We start from the raw sequence: 17,982 nt of genomic DNA, 5'->3' as shown, positions 1-17,982 counted from the left end.
AGGCTGCTTTTTGAAAAACGTTTATTTATTTTGAAAGAGACAACACACATGTGAGCGGGGGAGGAACAGAGAGAAAATGCCAAGCAGGTTCTGCTCTGTCAGCGCGAAACCTGAAGCAGGGCTCAAACTCATGAACTTTGAAATCGTGACATGAGCCCAACCTGACTGAGCCACCCAGGTGCCTGCAGGCTAATTTTTCTCCTGTAACAAGGAGCTGTTTAGGTGTCCTATCATCATCAATTTGTGTTTAGTCCCTTGGTTTGGGATATAACACAAATTACTTCAGTGCAAGGCAAAACCCAAAACCCAGAACCCATGAATAACAGCTGTTGGGTGCTTTCACTGGCGTCAAGAAAATAACACAACCACTTCGGTCATTGTATAGAGTTTAAGCTTTCATTTTATAAAATCGGTAAATCATCAAAACTCAATTAGTATTCATTCAACAGTTCCATCTATTATGTACCTACTCATTGTAGCTACTCATTCAATGAACATATGTTGTGTGTCATACACTGGACTAGGCACTAAGGCTACAAAGGTCAAGTAAAATTCTATGATCTCTTACCTCCAGACAATGAAGTATTAGTCAGCAATAAGAAGAAATGATCTGTCACGCCACATAAGGACATGAAGACGTACTGCTGAGTGACAGGAGCCAATCTGACAAGGCTAGACACTGTATGATTCCAAGTATACAGCAATTGGGAAAAGGCAGATGGAGGCAGCAAAAAACATCAGTGGTTACCAGAATTTGGGAGGAGTGAAGGATGGGTAGGTGGAGCATCAGAGCCTTTTGGAGCAGTGAAACCATTCTGCATGACACGGTAGTGGCAGACACAGGTTATTATACATTTATCAAAACTTATAGATCGTAAGTTACAAAGAGCCAACCCTCAGGTAAACTCTGAACTTTAGTCAACAAGTACATGTCATTGCTGGCTCATTCATTGTAACAAACGTGTCACTGATGCATCACCTTAATACCTAATAGGCGTAACTAGAGGAGAGGGATATGTGAGAACACTCTGTCCTTGCTGCTCAACTTCTCTGTAAACCTAAAACTCCTCAAAATATAAAGTCTATTCATTAAAATCAAATTTGTGATCTTTTTCCTCTTAGATTTCAAGATCTCGTTTGTGGCAGTTGTATAAATAACTATCCTTCTTAGTTTCCTAGGTTTACGTTAACAAATTACCACACGCTTAGTGGCTATCAACAACAAAAATTTATTCTCTCACAGTTGTGAAGGCCAGAAGTTCAAAATTAAGGTGTGGATGGTGTCATGCTCCCTCCGAAGGCTCTAGGAGAAAGTCTTCCAGCCTCTGGTGGCTCCACAAATTCTTTGGCTTGTGGTCAATCCAATCTCCCCATCTTCACATAGTCTCCTTTTTTTCCCTGTGTGTCTTTCCTCTGAGTCTTAAGAGGACTTACATTGGATTTAAAGCCCACCCATACAATCCAGGATCATCTCATTTCCAGAACCTTAATTTAATTTATATCTGCAATGAGCCTTTTTCCAAACAAAGGCATAGTCAGTGGTTTAGTGTCTTAGCGTGTGGATGTACCTTTCGGGAGGCCACCATGCAACTCATTGCACTACCCATAACATGATTTGCACTATCAAATATAGAATATAGTACAAATACAGTGCTCTGAGAGGGAGGTCTGAGAGCATCATAGGAAATGAGACGTGAGATGGCTATTGAAGGTCGAACTGGATTGGCACATCGGGGCAGTGGTATAGTGATATGAGAGGTAGGAGACTGCTGTCCCCAGGGACATATTGCAGGACACAAAACATATTTAGAGAGTGGTAATAAGGTCTGTGTCTCTAGAGAGGAGCGTGGATGAGGGCTAAAGGAAACAATAGCATATGAGTCTGAGATGTCAGACTGTGCCAGGTTATAAAGGAACTGACAATCCTAAGAGAAAAGTACTTATTCTACTTCCTATTCATAAAATTTCTAAAGATCAGATTTGTACTTTAGAAATAAGTAACTGCTTGGAACAGTGAGAACTTTAGGAAGCAGAGGTTAGTGGCAGGGAGATTAAGAGGCTATGCTCAAATGAGATACTACTCTGAGGTCTCGCAGTGGGGAGAGAGCCAAGAGATGAGAAATAGATATTTCGGAGGTAGATTAGACAGCATGTGGTGAATAACTGGATTTGATGAGCAGGGAAGGATGTGAGGATGAATCCTCAGTTTATGGCTTCAAGACTCTGTTTGATGCCATTTTCCAAAGTAAGGACTTTGGAGGAAGGGAGTGGTTTTATGTGGGGTGTAGAAAGTTATGAGCTAACTTTTGGATATATTTAATTTTCTTTTATCTTGTACCCAAGTTCTAAAATTGGTGTATCGAAATGTTTTGTTTTGGAGCAGTAAAAGGCTCTGAAAAAAGAAGCTTAAGCTTTTGGGGAAATCTTCAAAATTATCTTTAGAATTGCCCACATGGGCCCTTCCAGTCAGTTTCTGTCACACATGACAAGCTCAAACAGACCACATGGCCCTGAAAACAAAAAGAATGAATCACCAAATATTGACAGGCTTTACTAGTTCATGAAGGCAAGAGAATGTTTTCCCTTTCTGAGGGGCTAAAAGAGGTCTGAAATGACCACGACAAATAGCAGCCCAGTCTTATTATAAAGCGATTGTAAAAAGAATTAGAGCATAAGCTCTCGCCAGGGAGGAGATCTTAAAATTTGATGAATGCTGCTTTATTACCTTTTATTTTTATCTTTTCAGAGCTGGTGCAATGAAAGAAGAAGTCTCTGTTCCAACATAAAAAATAAACATAATATCACTATGACAGGGACTGATTCAGTATGGAAACATTGACTGTAGAGGCATTCTGGCTTACTTCAAAAGACTTTCAATAACTGCCAAAAGAGTTTATTTGGATAGTTTCAGTTTCATGTGTTTAATCAACTAAAAACTCAATCCAGAGTTGAGAGCGTGACACAGCATGTGTGCAGAAGAGGGTGTGCATGTGTTCATATTTGTGGGGCCGTGAGCGTGTTTGCATGTGTGGATGTTGGAGCATGAGCAAAGGTGTGTGTGTGCATGCATGTGTTATAACATCTTATGCTCTTTTATATCATTCATTTTTTTTTTTATAAATAGGGCTTGTGCTCATCTTCACAGCTGTGATTGTATTGGACTTAAATTTCTCGGATTTCTCTAACACTTCATCATGCTCTAGATACTACAATAGTATGTCACAAAGGGATTCCCTAACTATAGATAAGACAGGAAAATAGAAGAGCAAAACTGCTTTCCCTCTGGTTAAGAGAGGTCCTGCAGCTTGATGGGATAAGCCTTTCTTTTAAGGACTCCTGTGTTCTTTCTGTTGGGATCCACGGACTAGTATGTACTAGTACATGTATATTGTGCCATTCAGTTACATGGTAAAAGCAAAATAATGTGTCCTAAAGGAGTTGATCTCTTAGATTTTTCTGTTATTATAATAGGTAAATTCATTTTAGCCATTCATACCTGAGCTTGTTAATAACAACGTGATGACTACCATCTCGTCTACCACTGACTTTTCGAGGTTAGTGGTGGGGAGGTCAGCACCTCGTCGGGTGTTTATCCAGTTCTTCTTGTCCTATGTTGTTTGGAGAGTTTGATAAAATCATGGATTTACAGGCTCTATCCCTGCTGAATAGCAGTGCTCATGAAAGAAGAACTGTGATTTTAGCTAGCTCATTGTGAGCTCATTAAGATTCAGTAAGTTGAAGAAACAACAACTAGTCCAATCCTTTGTTTTTCAGATTTTCAGAAGATTGAGACCAGGGAAAATTATTAACCCATTTAGACCATGTCTCTTTTTCCTAAACCATTGTGCTGGCCCACCAACCTCTAAGGTGCACGATACACATAGAAATTCTGACTTGGGTTTTCAAGATAAATGAGTTGAAAATGATTCTAGTATGCCATAGTGAATTTAGTCCCAGGTCAAATACATGTGTCAGCATGCAGCTTAATGGTTGTATACAATACACTGTTAATGAGGCTGGAGTTGTGATATTTATCTCTTTAGTATCATATATAAAATAAAAACAGTAATATTCTGCCCATCCAGCATCTCACTGTGATTCCGTTCAGTTGTCTTGCAAGTATTCCCTGCTGGTCAAAAAAGGGATCAGATGATGGAGTGTGGGTGACTTGTAACTGCTACCCATGCTGGAGGGATATAACTCTGAGGGTATGTGTTGATGACAATGCCTCAGCAGTGACTGTTCTGCAGATGAAGAACAATTTCTTTTTAAAACCAGTGTCATTTGTCACTAACTTTTTTTGGCAGAAGGATGAGATGTGGCTCCTGTACCTAATGAACTTACAATGTGGGTGGAAAAACAAAGATTGGCACAGAAACAAGAGATTACAGGTCAGGTTGTGAGTGTAGACCTGTCGTTTCAAATGAAGGACATAACGCGATATTTCTTCTCACTCTTCGTTCCACATACATATATAATAAGGTATTATGTCAGTTGTTTGAGAAAGTATTGGGATAATTTTTTGACATTGACAGTCACTTACTTTACACTGGGCTCACCCATCTGAATTCTATATATTATTTCCTGAAGAAAACAATTCAGTAAATATAAATGTAGTTAATTATCCTTCTTTTGCAGTTCCTCTACAATCATGAGCAAAAGATTATAGATACTGTGTTTTGTTTTTATAGAAAACATAGGCAAGGCTTGCGCCTTCTTAGAAATTTTGTGACTTCCCATAAACTACTACATTCTCCACATTCCAATTTTTTCAGTCGTTAATTGTGACCAAGAGTGAATGGCTTGACAGGATTTCGCTCGGGGCACTCTAAGCCACATGTTCATCTGCCCATTCATTAAACTTCTTAGTATTAAGAGTGAAGGAAGACACTGGGCTAGCACTTGTCACCATTCCCTAGCTTGCCACCGTCTTTGGTCAGCTCATATTGCCTCTTCACTTCTGAGTTCGTTAGAGTTGCCAACTGACGCAACTGACTTGCTAAGAGAGATGGGGAGATCAGGATGAATGCATATTAAATTTCATCAAACTCTTCCTGGTGTCATAAAGTTAGCAAATGGCATTATTTATGGCATTAATCAGTGCATTTGTCCCTGCTCCCTCCTTTCATGCTCATCTCCTGGAAAATGATTGAACAAATCTTACCATGTATAAGGGTCAAAGATGAATAGTTTATTTGCATCCACCTCACTGGTCCTCCCAATTATCCCATGATGTAGGGTGAAGTTCATTCAAGTTTTCCAGGCTCAGAGACAAATAATTCCCCCAAATGCATGTGACCATCAAATGTCAAACCTGGGTATTTGAACACTTTAAGTATGATTCTGGAGCCATAGCTTTTGCCACTTGACTATTCTTTCTTCCAAGGAAGAGCTATGGGATTAGAGACAGTTGGGAACACCAACCCAAATGAGGCAATATGGCCTGTCTCAGAGACATGTAGCACATACTCACACTCAGCATTTTGTAGCCCCTCTTCTTTTCCTCCTCATTCTCTAGGTCTGGACTTTTCCTAAGTTGTTATTTGGAAGACCAACACAGGGAAATTATAAAGGAAGGTGTAAGTTTAAGTAATTTATGGAAAATGGCCACTACTCAGGGAAGGAAAGGTAAATGGCATCCATTGAATGCTGGCATCCGTTGTTACCACATGTACCTACTGCTACAGGCATTGACCCACTTTACAGATGAGGCATTAGAGTTCTTTAGGTTTACCCCCTTGCATTGTTTCTTATGCTTAAATACAGATATTGTGCCTCCTTTCCAGATGCCCTCTGCCTAGTGAGAATTCAGATATGAACATATGAATTACCATAGACGGGAATGAAAGTGATGAAAGAAATATATACTGAAAAATCTATTTACTGAAACTTTTGGTTCATTCATTCAAAAGCTTCCAGTAAAAATAATAGAAATAGTTTCATGAGATTCTTCTGAGTTCTAGAATTTTCCTTTGGAGAATAGGCCAGTTATGTTTTTGTTTGGAATTTAATTTATATTAAGGTATTCAAAAGTCATTATTAATTTGAAGCTTATTCAAACAGTCGAAGAATGCCATAAAAATGATACTTTCTGTGGTCCTGGATAACTTCCTCCATAAAACCTCCATGGATGGCGCTGAACGCCTGACCATTTGCAGGATTAAGCAGGTATATCTTGAACAATGGTCTGTAGTCAGAGGCAGTAAAATCAAAGCTATGACGTTTTTATCCCATCAGGCTGTTCCAGATACTAGTTCCACCTTTTGACAGGATGCCAAGCAGTTGACCATTAAAACAACGTATCTGGCACCACGATATCTGGTTTTTGAAAAACTCATTCCAATAAAACAAAATAACATTGCACTTCAGTTTTCAATTGCTTTTCTTTTTTGATTGTCTTTGAACAGACACGTATTTGATTCACAGGATGCACTTAAGTTTAATGTCCCCATAACCACAGACAAAATTTTGTGCTATTTTAAATAAGTTTTAATAGAAAGCATGGATGATAGTAAGAAACATAGTAAAACCTAGTGACTTCCTGATACATCTATAAACTGTGAGCTATTTTGGGAAAATGTAAAAACAATGCACAAAGAGACCCCACCCCCAAATCAAGTCCCAAATAATCTTGAATCAAATATAATTAGAAGGAGGAGTTGAAACAAACAACAAAAAAAGCAAATTCTGTGACCAAAGAAATATTGATACTATTCTCAAATGTTAATGAAATGCAAATCTGTGAAGATGAACAATGTCACCTTGAAATGACACTATCAATTTTAGCAGACAGTGCAAGTAGTAATCTAATTGATGACCATAAGGAAGATTTCACAGTATTATGAAACTAAATGTATGCATTTTACAAGGAAGAAAATGAGTACAAGAGAAGCTAATTCTACTCATAAATAATATTACAAAGTTCCTTTTTAAATAAAGAAATGTTTTGTTATACCTGCTATGTCTTAGAAAGACATGTTATGATGCTTTTTTCCTCAGTTTCCACAGAGTAGAAACTCATGCTTTCCCTTGCTCCCAAAGCAAGAAAACAAGTCCATTCTTTCCATTGGCATTCCAATTCACTATTCCCCCCCACAACATATCACCTCTTTTACTATATCCAGATTGAGGGTTTTGAAAATGTAAACCAGTCCTCCTGTCTTAGAAACATACATAAGAAGTCTTTCTTTAAAAAAAATAATAAAAAAAAATAAGTAAACTTTTTCATATTGGGATCTAGGGCACTGTAAGAAAGGTATTCCAATTGATGGCAGAAAGCCATTATGAGGAAACAAACTGTATATAAGCATGGGGACACAGCCTTTGTAGCTCTGAAATAACTTACACAAAGAACTCATATATAAATTTGGCTCACCTCAGCAATGCTTTTTCTTTAAATTACACAGAAATCTGAAATGCATTGGGTGTATGTAAGGGCAAACTGTGGCCCTGAGTAAAAATGTGTATTTAAAAGGGGAAATGTGGAAGTAATTATTACCTTGATGTATTTACCAGAATGCACAGAATGTATTCAGCATGTCTCGCTTGGGCATTGAGGGTTTCGCAGAACACCTATGACTCTAAAACTCCAGCATTTGGCATCATGTGATCCGGGAGTTAGTGATAAACTACCTTTACCCAGGCACTGTTGTCTTGGAAAGCCTCAAGGAGCCAGGCTGCTGAGAAGAACTGAAATCATTATTTGAAATGAATGAGTCAGTCTTCTCTGGTTCAAAATGAACAGTGTTGCAGGCAGGCACTTTCGAGAAATAAACAGGAACTTTTGTTTCCTTCCACATGGAGACTAAAAAAGCCAGGCGAAGCAAAGTGTGCTAAGTAATGGCAAAAAATTCTAGTTGGATTTCATGATTACTGTTGGGTCTTTAAATTGTACCTCTAAACCAAACATTCATATTTCCTGCAAACCAGACTTAAAAGGAGGCTCTGGCCAGTATTAAGAAGTGTCCATATGCCCAAGAGTGGGGAGTATGTGTATGTACCCATGGGTTCCAATGAGCTGGCTACGGTAGATATGCTGTGCAGAGTAACCTGAAGTGGGGAAATTGTACAGTGGGAATCCAAGCCAAAGACCTTGAGGAAATGTCCCAAGTAGAAAGCTGATGAAAACATAGGAAAGTCCCTAATTTAGAGATGCAGAGACAGAGCTACAAGTGGGGCCCTGGGAAAGAAGCCACACTGAAGTAGACAGACCATAAACAACATGGAGTGTCCCCTCTGATTTCAGCACAAATCAGTGAGCATTTAGGGTTTATTTTAATGGGACTACAAGTGCCTGATCCATGAATATATAGAGCCAGCCAAATAGAACAGGATCATGAGATCTAAATGTTTGCATTTGTCTTGGCTTCTGGAATGGTAGATAATAACAATTGCATTTTTACAGCAAAGTTCCAGGATACATTGCTACTCCTCCTGTTCCTCTGTGATCACACCTCACAGACTCTGTAAGTGAATTTGAGATTAATGGATACAAATAAAATGCTGAGCTTCTGAAGTGAGGGAGTTTTCAGGTTATATAGAACCTTCAAATACCATACCTAGTAGAAGGGAGCAAGACTTAGTTCAGTCTAGGAAAGTACATAGCCGTTTTCTGCTGAGGACAAATGTTGGAAAGGCCATCCTAGGTAAAGAAGAAACACCATGTGTAAACAAACCAGTGTACCTAAGGAACTAGAGTGATTTATTATGGATGGACCACAGATTATTGGCAGGGAGTGGCAAAAGGCATGGTTAGAAATGTTCAGGCTAAGGCCAGATTCTAAAGGAACTAGCTAACCCATGTTATGGAATTTTAGCTTTATCTTGTAGGCCATGATGAGTGATTAATACTACTAATGGGATGATGGGAACAGGGTCAGGGATCACATGTTTCAGTGTATACTCCAGAAATCTACCTCTGGCAACAAGATGAATAGTTTGGAATGAGCAAGCCTAGTGGTAGGGGAAATCAGTTAGAAAGTGTTGCAATCGTTCAGTGAACAAACTAATGGATATTATGGAATAAGCAGCAACAGTAGAACAACTGAGATAGTGGACTCAAGAATATTCAGGAGAAAATGTGGCAGTACTTGTAGAAATGGACCATCAGGGCCAGTGGGGTTGTTTGGTTGTATGGAATACAGGAGAAAAAGCAGATGTGTCATGGAGGAGGGAACAAAAGAGACAAGTTTCATTTTGAAAATGACGTGTCTGTGTGGCACATCTGGGTGCATTTGCTTGGGATCAGATGGAATTACTGCTTTTAGAATTAAATTCTATTATTCAGTTCACTTTTTGTTGCAAGTGACACAAGCCCAACTCTGACTAGTTTAAACCAAATGAACGGATTTATTAGCTTTTTCAAGGGGACACAGCTGGATTCAGAGATCTAAACATTATTCTTAGGACTTTGTCTCTTATTTCTCCTTGCTTCTGTTTGGCTTCAATTTCAGTGGCTCCTTTCAGGAGGCAGTAAGATGAATACGGACAGCTCTACCCTTACGCACTCTCGATTTCTGAGGAAAAGAACATGCTCTTCCTATTGTCTATGTCAGAATTTCTGGATTCTGATTAGCCTGATTTGTCTTGCACCAATCCCGTTCCCAGGGCATGAAATACTTGGATTGTCCAAGCCAGGGTCACGTTCCCAACCTGGAGGCCAGGTTCCAGGTAAGGCACCCTGTCTGACCATCCCCAAAGAACCGCATGCAATAGAGAGAGGTGCATCTGAGTGGCAAATAATACACCTCTAGTGGAATGGCAATGAGACAACTAGACGTTTCTCCTGCAGTTGAATGTCAAGACTCTGGCAAGCAGTGAAGGTGACTTTAAAACATGTGAACAAGATAAATCTCTTCCGAGTTAGCCCTGCCTTCAAACGCTCCAGAGCTTGGCCCTCACTATAAGGAGAACCAAAACAGATCTCTAACACTAAAATTCAAGGACTTTTTAAGTTTCTTTTTGACCTTCCTAGGAAGGTTTTTAAAAGTTTGGTAACCAATTGGACAAACAAACAGAATTCCTTGGGAAGAATGTTTGGAACCAAACCACACCCCACACCCACTAAAACCCCCTCCCTCTGTCACCACACACACACACACACACACACACACACACACACACGATGCAAGGCTGAGAGAAACCAGTGTAAGTGTTTGGGGAGTGGGGGTGGACACAGGAGAGAAGAAGATCACAGTTCCTGGCCTGGAAGCCTGGGAAAGGAGCTGCTTTTGTTTAAGGCAGCTGCCTCCAATCACCCCAAAAGGTGTTTAGTCAGATTGGATTCTCCAAATAACTGAATTCCATCCCTCCCCCTGCTGGGGCTGTGTAGCTTTTGGAAGTGATTAGAACTGCCCGGAAACCCTGAGTTGGAAAGGTAAGCAGAATGGGGAGCTTGACTCAGTCAGTCCCATTCTGGGCTTGGGCGGATCCAGTGACTGCCCTGGCATCCTGGGCGCCAGACCATCCTCTGCCTTGCTCTGTGCCAGCAGATCCAGGTGGCTGCTTGGGTTCACAGGGAGCTTTGCAGCCTGGGGAGAGCAATACCCCTTGAATCTCAGCTGCAGCGTGAGTGCAGGACTAGGCTTCAAACACTATAGTGCATGGCCATGACTATAGCCTGAAGGACAATTTTAAAATATTCAGACCTGTAGGATGTGGGCCTTGGACCCTGCAAATTTTAGGGGCAAACGTGTCTCTAGCACTATCAATTCAAAGCCTTTTATAGTGTAAGAAACACATACTTAAAATAAATCTAATTTCGATCATGGTGCAAAGAGAAATGTCTCTTTCCCAAAAGATGGTTTACTATTACTGAAGAAACATACTTTCAATTTCACTGGATTTGCCTTTTAATTAAGTAGGTTTGCCATTAAGAGTCATATAGGATAGGGGCACCTGGATGGCTCATTCAGTTAAGTGTCTGACTCTTGGTTTCAGCTCAGGTCATGAGATTGAGCCCTGCATCAGGCTCCACACTGGGCATGAGGCCTGCTTAAGATTCTCTCTCTCTCTCTCTCTCTCTCTCTCTCTCTCTCTCTCTCTCAGAAAGAAAGAAAGAAAGAAAGAAAGAAAGAAAGAAAGAAGAAAAGAAAAGAATCACATAGGATAATCCACCATGAGGAATACTTACAAATTGACTTATATTCTATTTGGTTTTACTTAAAAAGTATTTTATTAATTAATTATTTAATTTTACTCACTAGATTACTGGGTTATTAAAAAAGGATAAAAAACAAAAACCCAGTGAAGAATTATACAGGGCCAGGTCCCCAACAAAGGAGCTTCTGTTCACACGGAGTTTGGGGCCTGGCCATTGGCACATGGCAGCGTTCTGGTTCGCCAACCTGGAAACTCCCAAATCCCATACTACTGGGATTTTTACGGAGGCCTTCTCAGGTAGGAATGATCAAGTTTTAACTCTGTTTTCAACTCCCGTCTCCTCTCTGGAGAATGGAAGGTGGAGGGCTGAGAATTCCAAGCTTCAAATTATGGCTTGTCTTTCTGGTGACCAGCTCCCATCCAGGAGGCATCCAGAAGCCCATGCAGGGTCACCTCAAGAGAACAACAGATACTCCTTGTGCTCTTATCTGAGGACCTTAATGAGTATGTTAAAGGCATATATTTGTGTTTTATTTTTATAATTTCTTTTGATATTTTTATGGGTTGAAATGGAGTTTTCAAGAATTTGTGTGAGATTTGGAATATTTCATTTACAGGGAAATTTGTCAGATTTCACCTATAGGTCAATCCTATGAACGATGATCGAGTAGGAACAAATTACATTCTTGCTGGGGTCACCTTCCAGTCACTTTTGAGAGTCACCTGTCAGAGTGCTTTTTGTAAGTGGTCACTTGCCTGCACTGCCCATTAGCCAATTTGTGGCCCAGCGCAGAGCAGCCAGGAACTTTGCTACCTCATGAAGCTGATTTCCTGATGCATTCCCCTCTGTTGCAGGATTCTGGACCATCTTCAAAGGCCTTTGCCTGGTTTTTGTCAAAGCTTGAAAATGTGAAGGGACAATAAATATGCAATCTGCTTTAATTTATAATGTTATTTTAATTCTAAAAAGTGTCCCCAGATATAGTAAATACAGTTGGTGCTAGACTGATGGATAATAGAATAATTCTGCAAATAAAATACAGAAGAATAGGTTCTTTAAGATAATGTATTTTGACTGGTGTTAGCTTCTAATATGGCAGATTGTGTTAGAGTTTTCAAAGCTGTTTGAAGTCTGTAGATGTTTTCAGTTTTAGTAACCTCAAAAACAGATGTTTAAAAAGTCTTATTGTGCGTTTGTACAAATGGTGTATAGGAAGAGTGTTTGCAGAACACAGATTACCTCAGCCCTGTCCTGTGAGTCTCTGTCTTCGGTTGTGTTTTTTATGGTCTGTGGTACATAAACTTTTTAGACAGTGGGAGGAGACAGTAGCTGAAATAAAATTAAATTTCTTACCATGGGAGAACTTTTATTACAACTTCCTCTGTGACTGAGCAGAACCCAGAAAGAATAGACAGTCTTTAGCCACAGAATGCTCTTGAGGCATTTCTGAGAAATATATTTAATTTGTATAATCACTGGGTAAAAAAAAACTATTTCTGGTAAGTAGTCCACACATCTAAGTGCTGTCAAAACCACATAAAATTTGGGTTCAGATCAAACTATATTCTTACTAACTATGTATGCTCAAAGGAATTAGAACACCATCTATGAATTAGGGAATAATTACTGACCAATAAGGATATTCTGAGGAAGAAGTAAAGTAAACGAGTCACGAAATCCACATATAATAGGTGATCAGCACTAATATGAACGTATGTCTGGCCATGACTTCTCACACTATTCCAGTTAATAGTACTTGACATCTGACACATGTACCCACTTCAAAAAAGCAACAGTTCATCTGAAGCTTTGCAGAGATGAAACATAATAAATGCAGTACAAATTTAATGCCATATAAATGTATTTTAACTCGTGTAAGCACTGGAAGAAATGACTATAAATACAGTATTTTCCCATTTTATTAAAATTTTTGTCTTTACCGCATGTTAATAAAAATGTACATATTCATATATTAAAATCTGAATAGCTTTATTTCACTTGTTTGGAATTAAGATGCGGTTTTTCATTACTTTACCCCAATTACTTTATGATGTATTATTAATCTTTCACAGCTTGTTTTTTTGAATGTTTATTTATTTTCGAGAGAGAGAGAGAGAGAAAGAGTGTCCATTTGGGGGGAAGGGGCAGAGAGAGAGGGAGACAGAGAATCCCAAGCAGTGTAGAGCCTGACAAAGGGCTCAATCCCACGAAACATGAGATCATGATCTGAGATGAAATCAAGAGTCAGAGGCTTAACTTGACTGAGCGCCCAGGCACACGGCACTTCTGACCACCTAAACATTTTCTTCCTTGGCTCTCCTTTAGCATCAAATCTAAAATGTTCCAAGACGAACCTCAAGTTTATTATCCTTCTTCAACTTCTACCCCCAAACAGCCATTCCTTTTGCTATTTCTGTTAATGGTGACTTTTGTCCACATCACCTAAACTTGAAATTTCCTCCCTTTCTTTTAACTTCTTATCCAAACTGCTAAATTATTAAAATATTAACTTGAAATCATTTTTCCATGTAATTTATATGTATTATATATGTACATATATATAATAGCACATATATGTGTCTACATGTTAGAGCTTGCGTATATGTGTATATACACACACACTAGCTCTCTGTGTCCTATCATTTATATGTATGTACATATATACCTAACTAAATATATATATATATATATATATACACATATATACCTGTATATGTAAAGAGCAAGTATTTTGTTGTTACTATATGAGATACAGAGAACCTTACATTACAGAAGTAATGTTTCATTTATTCTACTCTTCCAGTCATGAAGTTGATATTATGATTAGTTCCATTTTTCAGATAAGGAAAGAGTTTCTGGAACTTACTTAAGCTCAAACAAATAAGAAAGAAAAGGGTTGGGGTTTCAAATCCAGATCAGTATGACCCCAAAGCTTACATGATCTTCTATATATTCCATCCTTCTGAATCACAATGTCACTTCTGTTCTTGAACCCGTATTAACCTCTATTACATTCTCTCCTTTCTGTACCGTGTGTTTTGCCCTCAATGCAATTTACAATTCATCACATGATTCATTCTCTTAAAACACAGTTCTATCTTGTCTTTCTTCTACTAAAAAATTGTGAATGGCTTCTTACTCCAAATTGCCTCTGTTACCTTTATGCCATCCCTCTATTAAGGTTCTCCAGAGAAACTGAACTAATAGGTGTGTATATCTAGAAACAAACTTATTTTAGGAAAGTGGCTCACGTAATTGTAGAGTTTGACAGATTCAATATCTGCCAAGTAGGCTGGCAGACTAGACACCAGGGCTTAGCCAGTTTTACAGTTTAAGTGCAAAGGCTGTCAAGGTTGAAGACACATGAAAGAAGAATTGTTGCAGATGAAGTCCAAAGGCAGTCTGTTGCAGAATTCCCTCTTGCTGAGGGAGGTCAGCCTTTTGTTTAATTCATACCTTCAACTGACTGGATGAGGCCCACCCACATTATGGAGGACAGTCTACTTTACTCAAAATCAATCAATTTAAATGCAAATCTCTTTCAGAGTAATGTTTGACCAAATATCCAGGTACCTTGGCCCAGTCAAGTTGATACATAAGAGTAACCAATATGGAAACTATTCAACAGGTTCCTTATAATTTAACAAAATTGGGCACTTATGGGTATCTCAAACCACCCTATTATATCCTATCTTCTCCCTTTAATGGCACTATTACCTTCGCTTGAACAGCTCACTCCTCTTGCAACTTACCATTCAATAAAAAAACAGGCTTAATGAATGAAGAGATAAATATAAGAAGAAAATGAAAAATGACACTCGATATATTAAAGCTAGTATTTCCTGAAGTCATAAAAATAAGGCTTTCCTCAAATGCTAACCCAGCCACCAGAGTTATTTGTTATACAAACAGTAACTCTGGAATTTTGCCTTTTCATCTGAAATGTAAAGTGATGAGGAATACAGCATCACTGGTCAGTAAAACTTTCTGTGATGATAAAGATACTGTGACCTGTACTATCCAACATGGTAGCCACTAGCCACATGTGGCTATTAAGCACTTGAAATGTAGTTAATTAAAATAGTTAATTAAATAGTTAATTAGTTTTACTAATGAATGCAATTTTCTCATTTCATTTAATTTTCGTTAATTCAAATTAATGTGGCTATATGTGGCCAGTGACTACTGCGAGCAGTGCATGACTCAACAATCTAGAGAGTCTCCTAATTTAATTCTTTTTAAAAATTCTGTCATAGTATTTAATTCTAACTGTGTAATCAGATAGGTTGGAAACTTAAATCTCCATAGAAATACTGTTAAATAGAGATTATGAAACTGACAATGGAATTTTCTGGAAAATAGCTCAATCTGTATTTGGTGTAAGATATTCCTATGTGACAAAACTATTTAATAATAATGAGGAAAAATGCACACAATTCACTTTACAGTGTAAAGTGCTTCATACCTTAATTTCTATATTAGCAAAACAGAGCTAAAAATAAATATTTTATTGGTGTAATCATGAGCACCAAATGGAATAATACATGTTTTAACAGTTTTTAAGCATGTAGCAGATCCTCAACGTAGTGTTTTTCTCCCCGATAAATTGTTTAAGTTAATTTCAAAAATGTTTCCTATATAACCGTATGATAGTCTGAAGGGTAATCTTTGTTTTTATTTCTTGTTGACTTTGGTTTTGTTTCTTAAAAAAAAAAATTAAGCCACAAAGAACAACAATAAAAAAACCACAGTGCCATATAAATCACAAGTCAAAGCAGGGCAGAGTTCAAACACTAAACAAAAGAAAAACATTCTTCACCTTGAAGGCCCTTTTTTTCCCAAGCCAGCAAGCTAAAGGATTTCTCCATCCCTGTTGGTGCTGGCAAGGACGCCACAGCCTATTTGTTTTCCTTCTCATCTCCCTTTGCTTCAAGTGCTCATTTCTAAGCCTTGCCACCGGAGATCCTGGCCCCCATCCTTTGAAAGAGACCCTATCATTTAGGAAAGGACTTGGGGCGGCCAGGTTGCCTAGCGGCTTCATGCCCCCACAGGACTGCCAAATATGTGGGAGTAACTTCCTGCTCCTTAGGGGCTGTGCCCTGGCACCCTCATTGCCAACAGCTGTGTGGGGTCTATTCTCGCCAGGGCCCTCCCATGCATTGCTGAAACATTCTTGGAAAGCCGAGTTCCAAAGCTAAACAAACAGCACAGATAAAGTTTGCAACAATATGCATTGGCATTTTACAGCATGGTTATGAAGAGCATTTAGGGAAAGTATAACACACCTACTAACATTCACACTCTACAACAATATCGTCCCCAAGGATAGGAAACCTACACGTGTACTGATACAGAATTCTCATTTGAAGTAGTCCTCCACAGAGATCCTTATTTTAAAGGAGCCATCGAGTTTCCTGTTATTGTCTTTGCTTTTCTTTTTCGAATCTCCAGACTCAGAATATTACTGATGCCCCCCCATAGGTGGAAGGACTCTCTCCTCAAACCTCCTAGTATTCGCAAGGCTTGTGAAAAATGAATTTTAGTGTAAAACTTGAAAAACATAATTTAACCAGAATAATTAGTCAATAAATATTGCTTCATGTAAGACTCATTGTCATAAAAGCGGTGCATTGAGGAGCAAGGTCATAAGCTGTTGGATAGGTCTCAGTTTACGCTTACATGTGCAAATGTCTCTCTGTCAAGGGATAGAAAGTACGCCGCTTCCTTTAAGAATCTTTTCTAGTTTTCCAAGCCCTCTTACATTCAAGAAGCACATCCTCAATTCAGTGGCAACTTGAAAACGTGTGACAGATGTATAATAAAATACCGCACCTATGCTCACACTAAGGGCTCAGAAGGAAAATTAAATCTTTCTAAGTAGGAGAGTTCAGGCAGTCATTTTTTCCACACTTTCCTGTATGTGCTCCAAGCTCTGGAATGTACTGAGGAATGCATATTGAATGATTTGGTACAGATATTTTTCTTCAGTTTTTCTTCAGATTTTATTGCGTTCACAGGGAAATATGAAATCACTAGGTTATCTTATCCATAGGTTTATATAGAAATGAAATAATGTGTTTAATACTTAATGGATGCGTAAGAAGGAAAATGTTTTTCTCCCTGAAAAAAAAATCAAATATAGTTACTACCAGTTATAATGCACCTTCCAAAACCTTACATTTGGTTTAGGCTGCAGAGCTGAAAATCAAATCAAATCACATCTTCCTTCCCTATGGCAAGATACAGCAATGGTTCATTTATCAGGCATTGTTAAAAGATGAAGTGCTCCATGTAAAAGAAGTGCCCAGACATGAATTTTATTCCTTTATGTGTAAATTGAAAAGGAAAAACACACGAAAAAACACACTGAAAATATATATTATATGTTGCCCTCCTATGCCATATGCCCAGAATATAATTTAATCAATTTTGAAACTAAGCTCAGGCACTTATTAAATAACTTTGGTAAGTTAGTAAAACCCAGTTCAGCCATTTACTAGTTTTATAATTTTGGCAAATTAGTTAGCCTCTATTTTCTCATCTGTCAAGCAGAGATCATTATACCTATGTCACAGTTTGAATTAGCTAATCTATATAAAACACCTCATAAAATGTCCAACACATAGACCTACCCAGCGTAACCTCTTGGCCAACCCTGTGGATTCTACACAGACTGTCTGGATTTGAATCTGCGTTTGTTACTGCCTAGCGAGCAAACTGGAGCCATGCTTTTAACTTACCCTCGCTGTACCTCAGTTTCCATATCTATAAAATGGAGATGATAATAATACATAAGAATATATAAGTAATACACATAAAGCCTTTAGAGCAGTGACTTACATATATAAGCAGGGTTCAATCACATTAACTATGGTTAATGT

General features: G+C 38.5%; 1 protein-coding gene across 4 annotated transcripts in view; it reads left to right on the top strand.

Moving 5' to 3' along the window:
• The window catches only part of CRPPA (CDP-L-ribitol pyrophosphorylase A), a 670,733-nt gene that overhangs the window by 488,295 nt on the left and 164,456 nt on the right, over positions 1-17,982 (top strand). For all 4 annotated transcript variants that reach the window (XM_045052438.1, XM_045052440.1, XM_045052439.1 and 1 more), the window contains 2 exons: positions 9,453-9,669; positions 11,205-11,397. The gene's annotated coding sequence lies outside the window, so the exon portion shown is untranslated. The remainder of the gene's footprint in view (positions 1-9,452; positions 9,670-11,204; positions 11,398-17,982) is intronic.

This window comes from Felis catus, chromosome A2 (assembly GCF_018350175.1).
Source record: "Felis catus isolate Fca126 chromosome A2, F.catus_Fca126_mat1.0, whole genome shotgun sequence".
Lineage (NCBI taxonomy): Eukaryota > Metazoa > Chordata > Mammalia > Carnivora > Felidae > Felis > Felis catus.
Note: the sequence above shows the minus strand (reverse complement) of the source record. Positions and strands in the feature narration are given on the sequence as shown.